The sequence below is a fragment of the Dendrobates tinctorius genome, unplaced genomic scaffold (genome assembly GCF_039654945.1).
Source record: "Dendrobates tinctorius isolate UK_male_01 unplaced genomic scaffold, ASM3965494v1 ptg000155l, whole genome shotgun sequence".
Taxonomy (NCBI): domain Eukaryota; kingdom Metazoa; phylum Chordata; class Amphibia; order Anura; family Dendrobatidae; genus Dendrobates; species Dendrobates tinctorius.
Genome location: NW_027361822.1, coordinates 16,906,508 through 16,928,869, shown reverse-complemented (window position 1 = coordinate 16,928,869; position 22,362 = coordinate 16,906,508). Strand labels below are relative to the sequence as shown.

The 22,362-nt window shown below is 46.1% G+C and overlaps 1 protein-coding gene across 1 annotated transcript in view; it reads right to left on the bottom strand.

Annotated features, from left to right (window-relative positions):
- The window catches only part of LOC141051024 (uncharacterized), a 53,910-nt gene extending 39,249 nt beyond the window's left edge, over nt 1–14,661 (bottom strand). The window contains exon 1 of the mRNA XM_073547816.1: nt 14,549–14,661. The gene's annotated coding sequence lies outside the window, so the exon portion shown is untranslated. The remainder of the gene's footprint in view (nt 1–14,548) is intronic.
- Nucleotides 14,662–22,362: the final 7,701 nt, after the last annotated feature.

Sequence of the window (22,362 nt, the reverse complement as noted above, 5' to 3'; positions counted from 1 at the left end):
CTCAAGGTGTGCCATACTCAGGGACATGGCCAAGCTAAGGAAGGCTGAAAAACGACCACCTTTCAACAAGAAACATAAGATAAAACGTCAAGACTGGGCCAAGAAATATCTTAAGACTGATTTTTCTAAGGTTTTATGGACTGGTGAAATGAGAGCGACTCTTGATTGGCCAGATGGATGGGCCAAAGGCTGGATCAGTAAAAGGCAGAGAGCTCCACTCCGACTCAGACGCCAGCAAGGTAGAGGTGGGGTACTGGTATGGGCTGGTATCATCAAAGATGAACTTGTGGGACCTTTTTGGGTTGAGGATGAAGTGAAGCTCAACTCCCAGACCTTCTGGCAGTTTCTGGAAGACACCTTCTTCAAGCAGTGGTACAGGAAGAAGTCAGTATCGTTCAAGAAAAACATGATTTTCATGCAGGACAATGCTCCATCACATGCATCCAAATACTCCACAGTGTGGCTGGCCAGTAAAGGTCTAAAAGAAGAAAAAATAATGACATGGTCCCCTTGCTCACCTGATCTGAACCCCATAGAGAACCTGTGGTCCCTCATAAAATGTGAGATCTACAGGGAGTGGGAGACTGTGGTGGCTGCGGCACGCAATGTTGATCGTAAACAGATCAAGCAACTGACAGAATCTATGGATGGAAGGCTTTTGAGTGTCATCGTAAAGAAAGGTGGCTATATTGGTCACTGATTTTTTTTTGTTTTGTTTTTGAATGTCAGAAATGTTTATTTCTAAATTTTGTGTTGCTCTATTGGTTTACCTGGTGAAAATAAACAAGTGAGATGGGTATATATTTGGTTTTTATTAAGTTGCCTAATAATTATGCACTGTAATAGTTACCTGCACAAACAGATATCCTCCTAAGATAGCCAAATCTAAAAAAAAAAAAACACTCCAACTTCCAAAAATATTAAGCTTTGATATCTATGAGTCTTTTGGGTTGATTGAGAACATAGTTGTTATTCATCAATAATAAAAAGAATCCTCTCAAATACAACTTTCCTAATAATTCTGCACACGGTGTATACACGAATCAATAAGTTTTCCCAGTTTTTTGTGGCAAAATAAGGGGGTGTCAGCTTATACACGGGTCAGCTTATACACAAGTATATAGAGTAGATTTATTTAATTGTCTTACCTGTCTCCTGCCCTGTCTGCCATAGTATAACTGCCAGTACTTTGATCAAATGTACTTCGATTAAATGTACATAAATGCATCCCTCCATGAATATATAGGCTAGTTCTAAGATCTCTCACTTTTTTTTTCATGTTAGCAATAAAACAAAGTTGAGACAGTAGGACTCAAAAATGTAGTGAACAGATAAGCAAGTGTCCAGGCCTACATGGATCATAAACCACTTTGAAAAAGTTACTTGACCTCACAGCTTAAGGGGACAAGCAGAATAAGTTGAAATAAGTTGAAATAGTTGTTGTTCCTATCTTCAAAAAGGGGAAGAAGGTGGAGCCAGGGAACTATAGGCCGGTGAGTCTGACTTCTATACCAGGAAAGATCTTTGAACAAATTATTAAACAACATGTATGTCAATACCTGGATAAGAATGAAGTGATTAAACAGAGTCAGCATGGGTTTGTAACTAATAAGTCATGTCAGACTAACTTAATTTCCTTCTATGACGGTATCACTGATTGGGTGGATCAAGGAAATGCTGTAGATATAGTATATCTTGACTTCAGCAAAGCATTTGACAAAGTCTCTCATACAATCCTTATTGAAAAAATGACTAAGTATGGAATGGACAAGGCAACTGTTAGGTGGATTCATAACTGGCTTAGTGATCGGACCCAAAGAGTGGTCGTAAATGGCTGCACATCCAGTTGGAAGAATGTCTCAAGTGGGGTACCACAGGGCTCTGTCCTGGGGCCTGTATTGTTCAACATCTTTATCAACGATTTAGATGAAGGAATTGAGGGTAAACTGATTAAATTTGCTGATGACACAAAGCTAGGAGGGATAGCTAATACTAGAGAAGAGAGAGAGAGGATTCAAAAAGATTTAAATAAACTGGAGAAGTGGGCAGCAACTAACAGAATGGTTTTTAACAGGGAGAAATGCAAAGTACTACATCTGGGCAATAAAAATGAAAAAAGCATATATAGAATGGGAGGAATAGGGCTAAGTGACAGCACATGTGAAAAAGACTTGGGTATACTAATAGATCACAGACTGAATATGAGTCAACAGTGTGATGCAGCAGCAAAAAAGGCAAATGCAATTCTAGGATGTATTAACAGAAGCATACAGTCTAGATCACGTGAAGTCATTATTTCCCTCTACTCCTCTTTGGTCAGACCTCATCTGGAATATTGTGTCCAGTTTTGGGCACCACATTTTAAAAAAGACATCAACAAACTGGAGCAAGTTCAGAAAAGAGCGACCAGAATGGTGACCGGTCTGCAAACCCTGTCTTATGAGGAAAGGTTGCAGGATTTGGGAATGTTTAGTTTGCAAAAGAGAAGACTGAGAGGAGACTTAATAGCTGTCTACAAATATCTAAAGAGCTGTCACATTGTAGAAGGATCAACTTTATTCTCATTTGCACAAGGAAAGACTAGAAGCAATGGGATGAAACTGAAGGGGAGGAGACACAGATTAGATATTAGAAAAAACTTTTTGACAGTTAGAGTGATCAATGAGTGGAACAGGCTGCCACGAGAAGTGGTGAGTTCTCCTTCAATGGAAGTCTTCAAACAGAGGCTGGACAGACATCTGACTGGGATGATTTAGCGAATCCTGCTTTGAGCAGGGGGTTGGACCAGATGGCCCAGGAGGTCCCTTCCAACTCTACGATTCTATGATTCTATGATATACCATTTCATATGCTTGCTAAGATAAATAGCTATCGCTGACACAAGCAGGATTCAGTGCAGGACATGAATGAATTAAATACCTGTATGAAGAGAATAGAGATGAGTGTTAGATTGTCCCATGGTATAACTGTCAGTACTTTGATCAAATGTACTTCGATTAAATGTACATAAATGCACCCCTGCAAGTTTTCTCCCTTTTATTTTATCACTGTTTTTGCATATTTGTATGTCACTTTTTATTTCCATATTTTTTATATCTTTTCATTGTAAGTACTGTACCTTTTCTAGTAAAGCTTCAAATTTTAATAAGTTTGAACCTTGTATGCTCTAAAGAATTCATAGCCTTAGAGTGTATGATCCTGGTGATTGGCAGATAGTAGTAGTAATATTTCTGGGACTCATCTCCCGTGTATTCAGTGAGTGGTGGCAGCGTGTATGAAATGGAGTGTGTGGTCTGTGTCGGGCTGTGATTTATGCTCCCACTGCAGCATAGGACAGAGGTTGAATGCTGGACCGAGTGAGAGGAGATAGATTAACCCTTACAGGCGCAACCCCAAGTCACGTGCTGAGAAGTGGGTATGTGACAAATTGGTGGCATAAAAAAAAAATCAGTTTTAGCAACAGGAAATATCTATACACAGTGGTGTAAATGGAATGCACAAGACCAACAGCAATAGCTGTAATTGGGCCCCCAACATCAAAAGGAAAAAAAATATATAATTTTGTCGTAGTCATATCTCTTGACGACCACATGCTGTTGTTGTACTTGGCAGGCCCGAACCAGATGGTATGGAGATGAATGAGGGAGACCTAAGTCCAAAAATAAACTTTTCTTAAGAACTTGATGAGAATTATATACATCAGATAGCAGGCATAGCACTTTATGAATGTTTCCTCTGCATTATGCAGTCAGGAACTTTCCGGTTACATGTGGCAGTACATAACTTTTGTTACAAGCCACAAAAGTCCAGCAAACCATTATGGGAATTCCCATTGTCCCTGTGGGAAACATACAGGCTGAGATGTGTTGCTACGGGCCATCAGAGCTACTCCCAGTTGATTTGTAAGGACCTCACTGGCTGAGGTGCAGCGGTATGACTCCTCAATAGTACTCTCAAAGCCCATTCGATGAGGGCCACACACTCCTTGCTTTGGCACTAAATGTTTAGCTCTCCATAGGAGAATTCATGTGCCAGTTTGACGACACTGCCATTTCCTCTCTAATATAGACAATTGTTTGCTTAAATCCTGGTCTAAGATAAGGAATCCTAACTTAACTTAATCCTCTTTAATTAGACCTATTGGCCTGAGAAAAGGACCATAACCTGCTCTTTGTCTCCGCTATGCTCTCTGTCTGTAATCCGTATTCTCACTGGGCTGCCGCTATGAACGATACGCCCCTGCTTATCAAGCTATTGTGTGGTAAATACCTCATAGGTGCTTAGTTCATTATTATCTGCAACAAGAATGGGGCTGAGTATTTATTAATCGGTCGTGGGGTAGTCAGTGGGGTGGAAGGTACCATATTGTGTGTGTAGGGAGAGTACTGTGAGATACTCTCCCCCTCAAATTAAAATGTTAAAACTTTATTAAACATATGCATTAAAAACTCGACTAACTACATAGATATACTTAAAACTAGCATGTAAAGGACACCGCACTGCCCTTACTTACCAAGTCAGTGCGCGTGTCCTGAGTTGAGCAGATGGTGCCCAGATATTCTAGAGGAACGGGACAGCCGCGGTGGAGAAGCGTGTTTCAGGTAAAGAGGTTATGAAGCACATGACCGCAAAGGGAGTGTCAGGGGCGGAAACAAGGCCCAGACTCCAGGGATTAGAGCTCGGGCTAGAGAAGTCCAGGAGGATGCCAGAAAGACGCGGGTCATCCAGGAGACGACACAGTATGGACGGAAACAGACAGAGACATGATCAATAACAATCCAGGGTCAGAAAGCCGGATATAGCAGCAAGGTATCAGACGGGAAACACAAAGCGGAAGGTCAGGGACAAGCAGAGGTCAAAACCGAGAGACTAAGAAAGTACAGAATCAAGTAGCAAACTCACAAACAGGAACGGACCGGGTCATACACAAACATTCACACACAGGCAGACAGTATCCTCAAATACACGGGGATCAGGAACTCAGCCGAGGTCAAAAGTATCACCGACAACAGAAAGAACCAAAAAGAGGCTATTTAAAGCCATCCCACAGCCAGAGAGAGGCCAAGAGCATTACTCTCTGAAGCACTAGACAACAATTTCCATACAGACCATGACATAGCAAAATTACAAGCTGAATGGCTTGTTGTGGATGTATATAAACAGATGTAAACAATGATGTTGCTGAATAACATACAGTCACTACCTTACCCTATCCCATATCTAAACAAAGCTGCTACTGCCTAGCCGCGGAGGTTGGCACCATAGGGAATGACAATGGTGCCCCTGCTTACCAGTGGGTGTTCCCCAGAAGCCCTGGTTAGCCCTGATTATGTAATATATATATATATATATATATATATATATATATATATACACACTCACTGGCCACTTTATTAGGTACACCATGCTAGTAAGGGGTTGGACCCCCTTTTGCCTTCAGAACTGCCTCAATTCTTCGTGGCAGAGATTCAACAAGGTGCTGGAAGCATTCCTCAGAGATTTTGGACCATATTGACATGATGGCATCACACAGTTGGCGCAGATTTGTCGGCTGCACATCCCTGATGCGAATCTCCCGTTCCACCACATCCCAAAGATGCTCTATTGGATTGAGATCTGGTGACTGAGGAGGCCATTTGAGTACAGTAAACTCATTGTCATGTTCAAGAAACCAATCTGAGATGATTCGAGCTTTATGACATGGCGCATTATCCTGCTGAAAGTAGCCATCAGATGTTGGGTACATTGTGGTCATAAAGGGATGGACATGGTCAGCAACAATACTCAGGTAGGCTGTGGCGTTGCAACGATGCTCAATTGGTACCAAGGGGCCCAAAGAGTGCCCAGAAAAAATTCCCCACACCATGACACCACCACCACCAGCCTGAACCGTTGATACAAGGCAGGATGGATCCATGCTTTCATGTTGTTTACGCCAAATTCTGACCCTACCATCCGAATGTCGCAGCAGAAATCGAGACTCATCAGACCAGGCAACGTTTTTCCAATCTTCTACTGTCCAATTTCGATGAGCTTGTGCAAATTGTAGCCTCAGTTTCCTGTTCTTAGCTGAGAGGAGTGGTACCCAGTGTGGTCTTCTGCTGCTGTAGCCCATCTGCCTCAAAGTTCGACGCACTGTGCGTTCAGAGATGCTCTTCTGCCTACCTTGGTTGTAACGGGTGGCAATTTGAGTCACTGTTGCCTTTCTATCAGCTCGAACCAGTCTGCCCATTCTCCTCTGACCTCTGGCATCAACATGGCATTTCCGGCCACAGAACTGCCGCTCACTGGATTTTTTTTCTTTTTCGGACCATTCTCTGTAAACCCTAGAGATGGTTGTGCGTGAAAATCCCAGTAGATCAGCAGTTTCTGAAATTCTCAGACCAGCCCTTCTGGCACCAACAATCATGCCACGTTCAAAGGCACTCAAATCACCTTTCTTCCCCATACTGATGCTCGGTTTGAACTGCAGGAGATTGTCTTGACCATGTCTACATGCCTAAATGCACTGAGTTGCCGCCATGTGATTGGCTGATTAGAAATTAAGTCTTAACACACAGTTGGACAGGTGTACCTAATAAAGTGGCCAGTGAGTGTATATATATATATATATATATATATATATATATACACACACACACACACACACATATATACAGTTGTGGCCAAAAGGATTGACACCCCTGCAATTTTGTCAGATAATACTCAGTTTCTTCCTGAAAATTATTGCAAACACAAATTCTTTGGTATTATTATCTTCATTTAATTTGTCTTAAATGAAAAAACACAGAAACAATTGTCCTAAAGCCAAATTGGATATAATTCCACACCAAACATAACAAAGAGGGTGGACAAAAGTATTGGCACTGTTTGAAAAATAATGTGATGCTTCTCTAATTTGTGTAATTAACAGCACCTGTAACTTACCTGTGTCACCTAACAGGTGTTGACTCAACCTCTGTCCTGTGTCCTTGTGTGTACCACATTGAGCATGGAGAAACGAAAGAAGACCAAAGAACTGTCTGAGGACTTGAGAAACCAAATTGTGAGGAAGCATGAGCAATCTCAAGGCTACAAGTCCATCTCCAAAGACCTGAATGTTCCTGTGTCTACAGTGTGCAGTGTCAGCAAGAAGTTTAAAGCCCATGGCACTGTGGCTAACCTCCCTAGATGTGGACGGAAAAGAAAAATTGACAAGAGATTTCAATGCAAGATTATGCGGATGTTGGATAAAGAACCTCGACTAACATCCAAACAAGTTCAAGCTGCCCTGTAGTCCGAGGGTACAACAGTGTCAACCCGTACTATCCGTTGGCATCTGAATGAAAAGGGACTGTATGGTAGGAGACCCAGGAAGACCCCACTTCTTACCCCGAGACATAAAAAAGCCAGGCTGGAGTTTGCCAAAACTTACCTGAAAAAGCCTAAAACGTTTTGGAAGAATGTTCTCTGGTCAGATGAGACAAAAGTAGAGCTTTTTTGGCAAAGGCATCAACATAGAGTTTACAGGAGAAAAAAAGAGGCACTCAAAGAAAAAAAACACGGTCCCTACAGTCAAACATGGCGGAGGTTCCCTGATGTTTTGGGGTTGCTTTGCTGCCTCTGGCACTGGACTGCTTGACCGTGTGCATGGCATTATGAAGTCTGAAGACTACCAACAAATTTTGCAGCATAATGTAGGGCCCAGTGTGAGAAAGCTGGGTCTCCCTCAGAGGTCATGGGTCTTCCAGCAGGACAATGACCCAAAACACACTTCAAAAAGCACTAGAAAATGGTTTGAGAGAAAGCACTGAAGACTTCTAAGGTGGCCAGCAATGAGTCCAGACCTGAATCCCATAGAACACCTGTGGAGAGATCTAAAAATGGCAGTTTGGAGAAGGCACCCTTCTAATATCAGGGACCTGGAGCAGTTTGCCAAAGAATGGTCTAAAATTCCAGCAGAGCATTGTAAGAAACTCATTGATGGCTACCGGAAGCGGTTGGTCGCAGCCATTTTGGCTAAAGGTTGTGCAACCAAGTATTAGGCTGAGGGTGCCAATACTTTTGCCTCATAGATTGTAAGCTTGCGAGCAGGGCCCTCATTCCTCTTGGTATTTGTTATAATCTATGTGATTATTGTTATGCTGTAATGTCTATTGTCTGTACAAATCCCCTCCGAAATGTAAAGTGCTGCAGAATATGTCGGCGCTATAGAAATAAAATTTATTATAATTAAAATTTATTATTTTGTCTGGCCCATTTTTGGAGTTTTGTGTGAAATGATCAATGTTTTGCTTTTTGCTTCATTCTCTTTTGTGTTTTTTTTATTTAAGACAAATTAAATGAAGATAATAATACCAAAGAATTTGTGATTGCAATCATTTTCAGGAAGAAACTGAGTATTATCTGACAAAATTGCAGGGGTGTCAATACTTTTGGCCACAACTGTATATAGTACAGACCAAAAGTTTGGACACACCTTCTCATTCAAAGAGTTCTCTTTATTTTCATGACTATGAAAATTGTAGATTCACTCTGAAGGCATCAAAACTATGAATTAACACATGTGGAATTATATAATTAACAAAAAAGTGTGAAACAACTGAAAATATGTCTTATATTCTAAGTTCTTCAACGTAGCCACCTTTTGCTTTGATTACTGCTTTGCACACTCTTGGCATTCTCTGTTGCTCGTGTTACCAATTGAAAAACTTCAGGACTTATTCTAACTGCAGGATCTCAGGCGGTACTGTGGGAACATTATACTATGTGTGTGAGTGGATAGGGGTACTGTGGAAACACTATACTGTGTGTGGGGGATTAGGGTGCTGTGGGAACATTATACTGTGTGTGGGGATGAGGGTGCTGTGGGAACATTATACTGTGTGTGGGGGATGAGGGTGCTGTGGGAACATTATACTCTGTGTGGGGGATGTGGGTGCTGTGGGAACATTATACTGTGTGTGTGGGGATGAGGGTGCTGTGGGAACATTATACTGTGTGTGGGGGATGAGGGTGCTGTGGGAACATTATACTGTGTGTGGGGGATGAAGGTGCTGTGGAAGCATTTTACTGTGTGTGGGTGCATGGAGGTACTGTGGTAACATACTGTGTAGGGGGATGAAGGTACTATGGGAACATTATACAGTGTGAGGGGAAGGAGTTACTGTGGGAATATTATAATGTGAGGGGGATCGAGGTACTGTGGCAACATTATACTGTGTATTATTTATTATTATAGCTCCATTTATTCCATGGCATGTGTATCTTAAACGATACAAGTCACAACTGGTACAGGAGGAGAGAGGACCCAGCCCACGAGGGCTCATAATCTACAAGGGATGGGCAAGGATACAGTAGGCGAGGGTAAAGCTGGTCGTGCAGTGGTTTGGTCGATCGGTGGTTACTGCAGTTTGTAGGCTTGTCAGAAGAGGTAGGTCTTCAGGTTCTTTTTGAAAGTTTCCAAGGTAGGTGAGAGTCTGATATGTTGGGGTAGAGTTCCAGATTAGGGGTGATGCGTGAGAGAAATCTTGTATGCGTTTGTGGGAAGAGGAGATAACAGGGGAGTATAGAAGGAGATATAGTGAAGATAGGAGGTTCCGTGCAGGTAAGTACCAGGAGACTAGGTCACAGATGTATGAAGAAGACAGGTTGTGGATGGCTTTGTATGTCATGGTTAGGGTTTTGAACTGGAGTCTTTGGGTAATGGGGAGCCAGTGCAGGGATTGACAGAAGGGAGAGGCCGGGGAAAAATGGGGCAGCAGAGTTTAGAATAGATTGGAGGGGTGCGAGAGTGTTAGAGAGGAGGCCACAGAGCAAGAGGTTGCAGTAGTCAAGGTGGGAGATGATGAGAGCATGGACAAGGGTTTCTGCAAATTCTTGGTTTAGAAATGTACGTATCCTGGAAATATTTTTGAGTTGAAGTCGGCTGGAATTGGAAAGGGCTTGGATATGTGGTTTGAAGGAGAGATCAGTGTCAAGGATAACCCCGAGGCAGTACGCTTGTGAGAGTGGGGAGAGTGGCCAGCCATTTACTTTAATGGATAGGTTTGTTGGGGGATTCGAGTGAGATGGAGGAAAGATGATGAATTCTGTTTTGCCCATATTAAGGTTTAGAAATCTAGCCGAGAAGAAGGATGAAATAGAAGACAGACATTGTGGGATTCTGGTTAGTAGGGAGGTGATATCTGGTCCAGAGATGTAGATCTCTGGGTCATCAGCATAGAGGTGATACTGAAAGCCGTGAGACTCTATGAGCTGTCCGAGTCCGAAGGTGTACATAGAGAAGGGCAGAGACCCTAAGACTGAACCTTGCCGGACTCCGACAAATAGGGGTCAAGGTGAGGAGGTGGTGTGGGAGTGGGAGATGCTGAATGTCCAGTCTGTTATGTATGATGAGATCCAAGATAGGGCCAAGTCAGTGATGCCAAGAGATGAGAGGGTCTGTAATAATACAAAATGGTCCACTTTGTCAACAGCAGAGGACAGGTCTAGGAGGAGGTGGACAGAGTAGTGTCGCTTGGCTTTGGCAGTTAATAAGTCATTGGTGACTTTAGATAAGGCAGTTTCAGTGGCGCGATGCAGCCAGAAGCCAGATTGGAAGCGGTTGAAGAGGGAGCAAGAAGAGAGGTGGGAGGATAGTTCAAGATGGACGTGTTGTTCCAGTTATTTTGAGGAATAGGGGAGAAGTGATATGGGGTGATAGCTAGATGCAAAGGACCGATCAAGAGAAGGCTTTTTGAGGATAGCTGCGATTGAGAAATGTTTTAAGCTTGAGGGGAAAACACCAGTTGTTAGTGATAGGTTGAAGAGATGGGTGAGGTTTGAGATGAAGTGGGATGGGATCAGGTCAAGTGCACAAGTGGTGAGATGTGATCTTGAGAGTAGAGTGGAGAGTTGATCTTCTGGAAAGATGGAGAAGTTTGTTTTGGAGGAAGAAGGCCGAGCAGTTAGGAGAAAGGGCTCTGGGGGTTGCCGACCAAAACTGTCTCTGATGTTATCAATCTTCTGCTTGAAAAATGAGGCAAAGTCTTCAGATGAGATAAGTGGAAAGGGAATGGATGCTGGGGGATGGAGGAGAAAATTGAAAGTGTTGAATAACTGTTTAGGGTTGTGAGACAGGGACAGTTACGATATGAGAGATGAGAAGTAGGTTTGTTTTGCTGCAGCAAATATGGCCTTCAAAGTAGTGAGGGACTGTTTGAATGTGGTGATGTGCTTGTTGAAGTGGGATGGCAGTACTGTGGGAACATTATACTATGCGTGGGGGGATGGCGGTACTGTGTGAACATTATACTGTGCGTGGGGGGATGGCGGTACTCTGTGAACATTATACTGTGTGTGGGGGGATGGCGGTACTGTGGGAACATTATACTGTGTGTGGGGAGATGGTGGTACTGGGGGGAACATTATATAGTGTGTGGGAAAAAGGATGTACTGTGGGAACATTATACTGTGTGTGGGGGGAATGATGTGCTGTGCGAACTTTATACTGTGTGGGGAGGGATGACGGTACCGTGAGGATGGCGATACTGGGGGAACAATATACTGTGTGGGGGATGACGGTACTGTGGGAACATTACACTGTGGGTGGTGGAAGGCGGAACTGTGATGTGAGGATCTGATGTTGTGGGTTATAAAAATCACCTAGGCAGGTTAACGATGCAACTATTTTTATTCCATACATCCATGGTTGCACAACAAATCTATGCAGATGGCCAAAATACAATGTCCTCAGTCCACAAGTTCTCAATCTGACACTGGTAATTCCATTGGCCCCATTCCAGGCGATACCCACTGTCTCCCAACTTTTGGTTGGTCCACAGCTTTTGGTATCTCCAGCCAGTATATTGAGCAGTCACATCCTATGTTCCTCCAGACGATGGATATCACGACCATAGCTCATGGATACCCCTCCAGCTGGCATCTGATCTCCAAAACTCCATAGACCATCCATCCCAGCTTGGATCGTCTCACTTCGAAGTCCCCCAACAACTGCCTGATTCAACCTTGTGCCTTTTTCTCCCTCCCCCTTAAACATTTTCCTTTAGCTCACAGAACAAAGGATATTCCATCAGGTGGGACTGTATGTAAGACCTCCCGTGGTGACGGCTCCTCTGGGTCTACTATCCCCAACCACTCAATGGGCCTAGGTTTGGGAGCACAATGGGAGTGAGACCTTGATACAGATGAGATTGATAGAGTCTGGCCTTAGGGCCCCGTCACACACAGCGAGATCGCTAGCAAGATCACTGATTTTGTGACGCATCAGCGATCACTCCAGCGATATCGCTGTGTGTGACATGGATCAGCGACAGGCCCCCCCTGCCGGGTATCGCTGATTGTGCAGGATCGTCCTGGGCCATTTTTTGATCGTTGGTCTCCCGCTGGCCAGCACGCATCGCTGCGTGTGGCAGCGAGAGACCAGCGATAAGCGACGCTGGTATCCAACGTAAACATCGGGTAACGAAGAGCCGTGCAGCTCTTAGATACCCGCTGTTTACATTGGAAACCAGCTTCCTCGCTGGTCCTGATCCCTGGAGGGGCTGTCTATGTGACAGCTCACCAGCGATCAGCCTAACGATGGCCCAGCGATCCCATCCATGTCGGATCGTTGGTGGGATCACTGGGACATCGTTATGTGTAATGGGGTCTTTAGGTTTACATAAGATCCAACCTGCTCGTCTTCCTCTGCTGACTGCCACTGAATAAAAATATTGATACCTGAGGATGAACTGACAAGCAAGCAAATAAATAATAAAACACATCAAGCAAATTAACTATCAAATTACAATAATATTGATGTAACCAGTGCTCCGTGCTGGAAAAAGCCTCTATATCTTAGAGCTGTGGACTCCGCTCTACGTCCATTTATCCTATAGTCTTTAGTAAGTGGCAATATCCTCACATGTAGGGACATTATACTGTGTGTGGGGGATAATGGTACTGTGGGAACATTGTACGGTGTGGGGGGATGGCGGCACTGTGGGGACATTATACTGTGTGTGGGGGATGGCGGCACTGCGGGGACATTATACTGTGTGTGGGGGATAATGGTACTCTGGGAACATTATACGGTGTGGGGGGGATGGCGGCACTGTGGGGACATTATACTGTGTGTGGGAGATGGCGGCACCGCGGGGACATTATACAGTGTGTGTGGGGGGATGGCGGCACTGTGGGGACATTATACTGTGTGTGGGGGATGGCGGTACTGTGGGGACATTATACTGTGTGTGGGGGGATGGCGGCACTGTGGGGACATTATACTGTGTGTGGGGGGATGGCGGCACTGTGGGGACATTATACTGTGTGTGGGGGGATGGCGGCACTGTGGGGACATTATACTGTGTGTGGGGGGATGGCGGTACTGTGGGGACATTATACTGTGTGTGGGGGGATGGCGGTACTGTGGGGACATTATACTGTGTGTGGAGGGATGGCGGCACTGTGGAGACATAATACTGTGTGTGGGGGATGGCGGTACTGTGGGGACATTATACTGTGTGTGGGGGATGGCAGTACTGTGGGGACAATATACTGTGTGTGGGGGGATGGCGGCACTGTGGGGACATTATACTGTGTGTGGGGGGATGGCGGCACTGTGGGGACATTATACTGTGTGTGTGGGGGATGGCGGCACTGTGGGGACATTATACTGTGTGGGGGGATGGCGTCACTGTGGAGACATTATACTGTGTGGGGGGATGGCGGTACTGTGGGGACATTATACTGTGTGGGGGGATGGCGGCACTGTGGGGACATTATACTGTGTGGGGGGATGGCGGCACTGTGGGGACATTATACTGTGTGGGGGGATGGCGGCACTGTGGGGACATTATACTGTGTGGGGGGATGGCGGCACTGTGGGGACATTATACTGTGTGGGGGGATGGCGGCACTGTGGGGACATTATACTGTGTGTGTGGGGGATGGCGGCACTGTGGGGACATTATACTGTGTGGGGGGATGGCGGCACTGTGGGGACATTATACTGTGTGGGGGGATGGCGGCACTGTGGGGACATTATACTGTGTGTGTGGGGGATGGCGGCACTGTGGGGACATTATACTGTGTGGGGGGATGGCGGCACTGTGGGGACATTATACTGTGTGTGGGGGGATGGCGACACTGTGGGGACATTATACTGTGTGTGTGGGGGATGGCGGCACTGTGCGGACATTATACTGTGGGGGGGATGGCGGCACTGTGGGGACATTATACTGTGTGTGGGGGGATGGCGGTACTGTGGGGACATTATACTGTGTGTGGGGGGGATGGCGGTACTGTGGGGACATTATACTGTGGGGGGGATGGCGGAACTGTGGGGACATTATACATATAGCATAAGGGGCAAAATGGGGGATTAATACTGTTTGGGGGCCAAGAAAGGGGCCTTGTACTATGAGAACAATCCGTTTCCTCACTTCCTGTCTTCCATAGTTGGGTCATATATATCTATTACAGGAAACAGATTCTTATAAAGTGGCAACGCTAACACCAAAAGAGTCTCAGCACTGAAGGAGTTAATGTGGCCTGCACCCAGTAATGGGGAATCTCCAGCACCTACCTCCACCTGCAGTCCGCACACCACATATATGGCTGCTCTGTGCGCACAGGACCTGGGATGAGGTCACAGGAGGGGAGGAGTCAGGTGTCACATGATCAGGGGCCTCAGTGTATGCAGGACTCTGCTGTGCTGGTTGTCATGGTGCTGGATGAGGGGAAGTTTCTGTGTGGGGTCAGGAGGGGTTTACATTGTGGATGCAGCAGAGCCGTGTGTGTACGAGGTGTACGGAGCGGAGCCGCGTGTGTACGAGGTGTACGGAGCGGAGCCGCGTGTGTACGAGGTGTACGGAGCGGAGCCGTGTGTGTACGAGGTGTACGGAGCGGAGCCGTGTGTGTACGTGGTGTACGGAACGGAGCCGTGTGTGTACGAGGTGTACGGAGCGTAGCCGCGTGTGTACGAGGTGTACGGAGCGGAGCCGCGTGTGTACGAGGTGTACGGAGCGGAGCCGCGTGTGTACGAGGTGTACGGAGCGGAGCCGTGTGTGTACGAGGTGTACGGAGCGGAGCCGCGTGTGTACGAGGTGTACGGAGCGGAGCCGTGTGTGTACGAGGTGTACGGAACGGAGCCGCGTGTGTACGAGGTGTACGGAGCGGAGCCGCGTGTGTACGAGGTGTACGGAGCGGAGCCGCGTGTGTACGAGGTGTACGGAGCGGAGCCGCGTGTGTACGAGGTGTACGGAGCGGAGCCGTGTGTGTACGAGGTGTACGGAGCGGAGCCATGTGTGTATGAGTTGTATGGATCGGAGCCACGTGTATACGAGGTGTACGGAGCAGAGCCTTGTGTGTATGAGGTATATGGAACGGAGTCGCGTGTGTATGAGGTGTACAGAGCGATGCCGTGTGTATGACGTGTACGGAATGGAGCTGTGTGGGAACGAGGTGTACAGTGCAGAGCCGTATGTGTACTAGGTGTATGGAGCGGAGCCCTGTGTGTTGAGGTGTAAGGAGCAGAGATGTGTGGGAGGAGGGGTTACATCTCGTACTTGGAGCATCAGATGAAAGGCCACCGTCTCTGGGTGACCCCGCGGCCATCTTTCGATCCAGGGTTACCATGGAGACCAATGGCATTATGCGATCACATGGTGTTGTGCCAACGGGAGCACAGAGGTAGCTCCCTCCCTCTGTGATGCCCCGCTTATGTCACTATTGACAGCAGCATCAAGGGGTTAAACAACACCCGCAGTTGGTGCTAGCATCGATCGTAGACGTTGCTGCAGGATGTCCGCTCTCACATAGAGCTGACACTCGCAGTCGATCGATGCGGCTCTCAGCGTGAGCCAACGTGATTACGGTGAAGTATATACAGTTGTGGCCAAAAGTATTGACACCCCTGCAATTCTGTCAGATAATACTCAGTTTCTTCCTGAAAATGATTGCAATCACAAATTCTTTGGTATTATTATCTTCATTTAATTTGTCTTAAATGAAAAAACGCAAACGAGAATGAAGCAAAAAGCAAAACATTGATCATTTCACCCAAAACTCCAAAAATGGGCCAGACAAAAGTATTGGCACCCTCAGCCTAATACTTGGTTGCACAACCTTTAGCCAAAATAACTGTGACCAACCGCTTTCGGTAACCATCAATGAGTTTCTTACAATGCTCTGCTGGAATTATAGACCATTCTTCTTTGGCAAACTGCTCCAGGTCCCAGATATTTGAAGGGTGCCTTCTCCAAACTGCCATTTTTAGATCTCTCCACAGGTGTTCTATGTGATTCAGGTCTGGACTCATTGCTGGCCACCTTAGAAGTCTCCAGTGCTTTCTCTCAAACCATTTTCTGGTGCTTTTTGAAGTGTGTTTTGGGTCATTGTCCTGCTGGAAGACCCATGACCTCTGAGGGAGACCCAGCTTTCTCACACTGGGCCCTACATTATGCTGCAAAATTTGTTGGTAGACTTCAGACTTCATAATGCCATGCACACGGTCAAGCAGTCCAGTGCCAGAGGCAGCAAAGCAACCCCAAAACATCAGGGAACCTCCGCCATGTTTGACTATAGGGACCGTGTTTTTTTCTTTGAATGCCTCTTTTTTTCTCCTGTAAACTCTATGTTGATGCCTTTGCCCAAAAAGCTCTACTTTTGTCTCATCTGACCAGAGAGCATTCTTCCAAAATGTTTTAGGCTTTTTCAGGTAAGTTTTGGCAAACTCCAGCCTGGCTTTTTTATGTCTCGGGGTAAGAAGTGGGGTCTTCCTGGGTCTCCTACCATACAGTCCCTTTTCATTCAGATGCCAACGGATAGTACGGGTTGACACTGTTGTACCCTCGGACTGCAGGGCAGCTTGAACTTGTTTGGATGTTAGTCGAGGTTCTTTATCCAACATCCGCACAATCTTGCGTTGAAATCTCTTGTCAATTTTTCTTTTCCGTCCACATCTAGGGAGGTTAGCCACAGTGACATGGGCTTTAAACTTCTTGATGACACTGCGCATGGTAGACACAGGAACATTCTGGTCTTTGGAGATGGACTTGTAGCCTTGAGATTGCTCATGCTTCCTCACAATTTGGTTTCTCAAGTCCTCAGACAGTTCTTTGGTCTTCTTTCTTTTCTCCATGCTCAATGTGTTACACACAAGGACACAGGACAGAGGTTGAGTCAACTTTAATCCATGTCAACTGGCTGCCAGTGTGATTTAGTTTTTGCCAACACCTGTTAGGTGCCACAGGTAAGTTACAGGTGCTGTTAATTACACAAATTAGAGAAGCATCACATGATTTTTCGAACAGTGCCTATACTTTTGTCCACCCTCTTTTTTATGCTTAGTGTGGAATTATATCCAATTTGGCTGTAGGACAATTCTTTTTGTGTTTTTTCATTTAAGACAAATTAAATGAAGATAATAATACCAAAGAATTTGTGTTTGCAATCATTTTCAGGAAGAAACTGAGTATCATCTGACAGAATTGCAGGGGTGTCAATACTTTTGGCCACAACTGTATTTATACGAGTACAGCTGTTTGTGGAAATGCAGCTCCCCTACGCCATATATATACGGCACATGTCAGGAGCGGTTTAGTGATGGCAATATCACTATAAAGTCAGCAGATAAAGGTGGTGCTGTTGTCGTTATGGATACTGAAATTTATTTGACTGAAATTAAGTGACATCAGATAATGAGGTTTATCGCGAAGTGAATGCAGACCCTAAATTTAATAGCCTTGCTATTATTAAAGAGATTTTGGGGAAAGCAAAAGAAATGGGTATTATAGATGATAATCTTTATAAATACCTACTGGGTGAAAACTAGTGATGGACGAGCACTAAAATGCTCAGGTGCTCGTTGCTCGGGTCGAGCAAATTGAATGCTAGGGTGCTCGACCCGAGCAACGAGCCCAATGTAAGTCAATGGGAAAACCAAGTATTTTTTCCACGACCCCCCCGGGTCCTTTTAGGGTCTAAAAAACATCTGAAATCGATGGGAACAGTGTTCAAATGACATGGGAACATCATGGGGAAGACTCCTGGAAGCATTGCTGACTCCCAGGTCACAGCTGTGAACAATGTTGTCAGAGTATTACGCCACTTTCACAGTCACACGCAAAAACAAAACCAAAACGGATTTTCCTGGGAAATATTTTAAGGAACATCCTTTCCAGGGTAATGATTTGTATGTAAGGCAAAATAAATGACCCAAAACAAAACTGTTCCTCCACCACTTGGGCTATGTTCACATGTAGCGTTTTTGATGTGTTTTTCAACTTTAGCATTGCTTTCAAACAAGACAAATGCATTCACTGGGAAATGTAATTTTAACATTTTACAACCTTATTTGGCCATGTGTTGTGTGACACATCATCAGATACATCTTGTTTCATTTATTAAAGAGGGACTCTGAAAGCCACAAAGCCTATTTTTATAGGGCCAGCAGTCAGCCCTCACTATTAGAGAGCCATCAGCCGGCTATACTTTGTTGTTCCCATTATTAAACAGTGGGTCTCTTATACTGTTATTGTGTATGCAGCAAGTGGCAAGGATGCCCAAAATTTGGACGCACCCCAATAACCCATTGAACAGACATCCTGGATGACCACATGAAACCAAAGTTCCCATTTTTAGTCATTTGGTACTCCCATAATGTTTACTCATGAAGTGAATGCAAGGCCTGCTCCAAATTTGGATGCACCTCAATAACCCTTTGAACAGATATCCTGGATGGCCACATGAAACCAAAGTTCCCATTATTCATTTGGTCCTCCCATACTGTTTACCTATGCATAGAATGCAAGGCCTGCCCTGCAACAAAGTTACATGCACCCCAATAATCATTTGAATTGAGGTACTAAATGTCTACATGAAACCAACATGTGACGCCTCGGGGAGGTGAGCTAATTAGAGTGCAGCCTCTGGACTGTGAAGCCAACCTACCCCTGGGTGAGCTGACCTGGTGAGGACCAACCCCTGTACAGAGACCGTTAGGGTCAAGCCCAGAAGTCTCTAAAACCACAGTAGCCGATACCAAGAGGGGCGGCTCAGGAGGTAAGCAGGGAATGAGACGAAGGGGGGCCGTAGGGAGATGGAAGACAATAGGGATACATGGACGAGGATCCAGGAAGGAAGGACAGGGCTCAGGACGGATGACGTCGGGAGGCACTGCGACAGAATTCCAAACGGGCGACAGCGGAAGGTTCTATGGAGAGAGGCAGAGTTAGAAGGAAAAGATAAATGCTGACAGCGCAGCGTACAGAGAGACAAAAACGGGCCTGAGTTAATAAGCAGTGAACCTATATAATAATCAGGTGCCTCCACCAAGAGGAGGCAGCCTAAATTACCCCATCCCTCACCCTGATTGGCTGGACAGGACTTCTGGGTGAGGACGACTGGTGTCCATAAGAAACTGGTGATGCGAACGGCCACGCTGTAAGCAACCCAGGGCGCAGGTGCCAGGTACTCACTGTACAGCGCGCGACCGGAAGTCGGGGAGAAGCGCGTGCAGGGACAGCACGCCGGGAGACAGGTGCAGCGGCGGACGAACAAGCGGCATCAGCTGGGGACCGGGCAGCAGCAGCGATGGATGACTGGGCAACAGCAGCGGCAGGGGACCGAGCAACAGTAGCGAAGGTAACACAAAGTTTCCATCATTTATTTTGTCCTTCCATACTGTTTGCTTATGCATTGAATGCAAGGCCTGCCCTACCCAAAGTTACACGCATCCAAATAACCCTTTGAACAGAGGTACTGGATGTCCACATGAAACCAAAGTTCCCATTATTCATTTGGTCCTCCCATACTGTTTGCCTATGCATTGAATGCAAGGCCTGCCCTGCACCAAATTTACATGCACCCCAATAACCCTTTATAAGCAATTCAGTGAACTTTATGTGACTTTTGTTGATTTGACCAAGGCTTTCGACACAGTCAGTATAGACGGTCTGTGGAAGATCAAGGCAAAATTCGACTGTCCGAGCAAATGTGGCACCCCTGAGGGTTTAGTCGCCACAGAGGTACTGCACCTTCGGAGGAGTGGTACCCCACTATTCAGGTAAGGTGGAGACACCTGACCACGCTCCAACACCTGCATTCCTCACAACATAGTAGTGTAGCAAAGCACCCTTTGGTGGCTCCCTGCTTGGAACACGAAGCATGCTGGGAGGCGGGTGGAGTTTAGTTTTGCACTCAAAAGAGCAGGAAGAGGATAGGAATTAGTCAGTTAGTCACAGGAGTCTGACGAGGTCAGTCTGTGAAAGGAGATCCCCTGAGTGGGATGGATGAAGGAAGTGCTGCAGCCGACCTCAGTGATCTGGGTCCGCTGGCACAGGAAAGGAACATTAATAGAAAGCCTGACTCTCCATAGTACGGAACGTGAGGAGAAGAAGAGAGCTAAGGATTAGGGTTAGAGGAGAACCTTTCCCAAGTTCTAAGCGCAAGGCTGGGGTCCGGTCCCCGAGGTTGTATGGATACTAATGGTCCTGCAGCAGACACCGGAGGAATAGAAGTTGTTACCACTTTATTCCCACACCAGACTTGGGGGGCACAACAGCATCTATAGTGAGCCGGGACTAGGTAGTAAGGAATCCCCGAAGCAGGCTACAGCTGTCTGCCGTACAAGTAGAGTTCATAGGAACATCTGACAGGAGGAACTCCAGTGTAGCTCAGTACTGTGAGTACTTTACTAAAGGCGCTAAGAGGGAGACATTCAGAAAAGGCACATATGTTGGCGGAGTGTTGGAAAGGAGTACTTCATCTTGCCTGGAAGTTGACTGAGCTCCTGACCCGGAGGACACGGCACAGATGCGGGCTCTGGTGCCACAAAAGACTGTGAGTGAAGCTTTGGAACTACATGCCCCGGTGTCCTCCACTTATTCCTGCGTCAACCTGCCCAGCACTGCTACATCCCCTGCGCCCGACACTACACCATCTACGTGTCACTGCACCTACTCTGCCCTGGGACTACAGCCCTGCCTGTGGAGGGCTATAACATCATTGCTGCACCACACCATCTGTCCCAGAGGATCTGTCTGCAGCGTCGGCTTAACATCTTCATTGCCGAACACCACAGGTGGCGTCACGACTCTAATCATCATAAGCACACTGAACATTTCCCCCTTTTACAATGAGCGCCCAGGGCCACGGGCCGGGTCCCAGCTGCCGTGACAACTTCCATTGAAGCTCATCGGGCCCGGTACTGAGTACCCCACAGCCCTGGGAGGGCGACCAACAAATTCATCTCAGTCGTCCATGATGGCATGATGGTGAAGGTTCTGAACAATGGAGGCGAATCTGAGGCTTTCCCAGTAACAAATGGCGTAAAACAAGGCTGTGTGCTTGCTCCAACCCTGTTCAGTATGCTATTCTCTGCAAGGTTAAGTGATGCCTATAACAACTGTGAAGATGGAATCCAGGTTAGGTACAGGACTTATGGCAAGCTATTCAACCCAAAATGCCTGAAGGCGGTTACGAAAGTGCATGAGACTGTTATCTGTGAATTCTTATTTGCTGATGACTGTGCACTTAACGCTAACACGGAACATCAAATGCAGCATGAAATGACTGTTTTTCTCAAGCTTGCGACAATTTTGGTCTCAAGATAAACACTAGAAAAACCGAAGTCATGTATCAATCTGTTCCAGGGAAACTATACAAGGAGCCACGTATCACGGCGAAGGAGCAAAACCTCAAAGCAGTCGATAACTTCACCTACTTAGGCACCACACTCTCCCATGAAGTTACCATAGATGCTGAGGTTAATAACACAATTGCCAAAGCCAGTGCCGCCTTCAGGAGACTGAGTAAGAACGTCTGTGAACGAAGGGGACTCAGCCGTACCACCAAGCTGAAGTTCTACTGCGCAGTGATCTTCACAGTTCTCTATGCTAGCGAGACCAGGATAGATTACAGTCGGCATGCTAAACAGCTTAATCATTTTCACATGAGTTGCCTCCGCAGATTTCTCCACATTAGGTGGCAAGACAATGTCCCGGACACGGCAATTCTGGAACAAACCGGGCTCTGCAGCATTTACACTCTCCTGCTGAAAGCCCAAGTTAGGTGGGCTGGACATGTGGTCAGAATGTCAGACAGCAGACTACCAAAACAACTGCGTTACGGAGAACTGTGCCAAGGAAAGCGAGCAGTTGAGGGCAGAAGAAGTGCTATAAAGAGTGCCTTAAGGCGTACCTCAAAAACCTGTAAGTTAACATCAATGAATGGGAAGAGCTTGGCCTGGATCGTCCAGGTTGGCGAGGCAGGATCACCTCAGGAGCACATTCAGCTGAAGACAGGAAAATCTTGGACACAAAAAGAGAGCGTGCTGTCCCCAAGGCACAAGCAGAATCTGGTGTACTGACCATATCTACATCCTTATGTCAAATATGT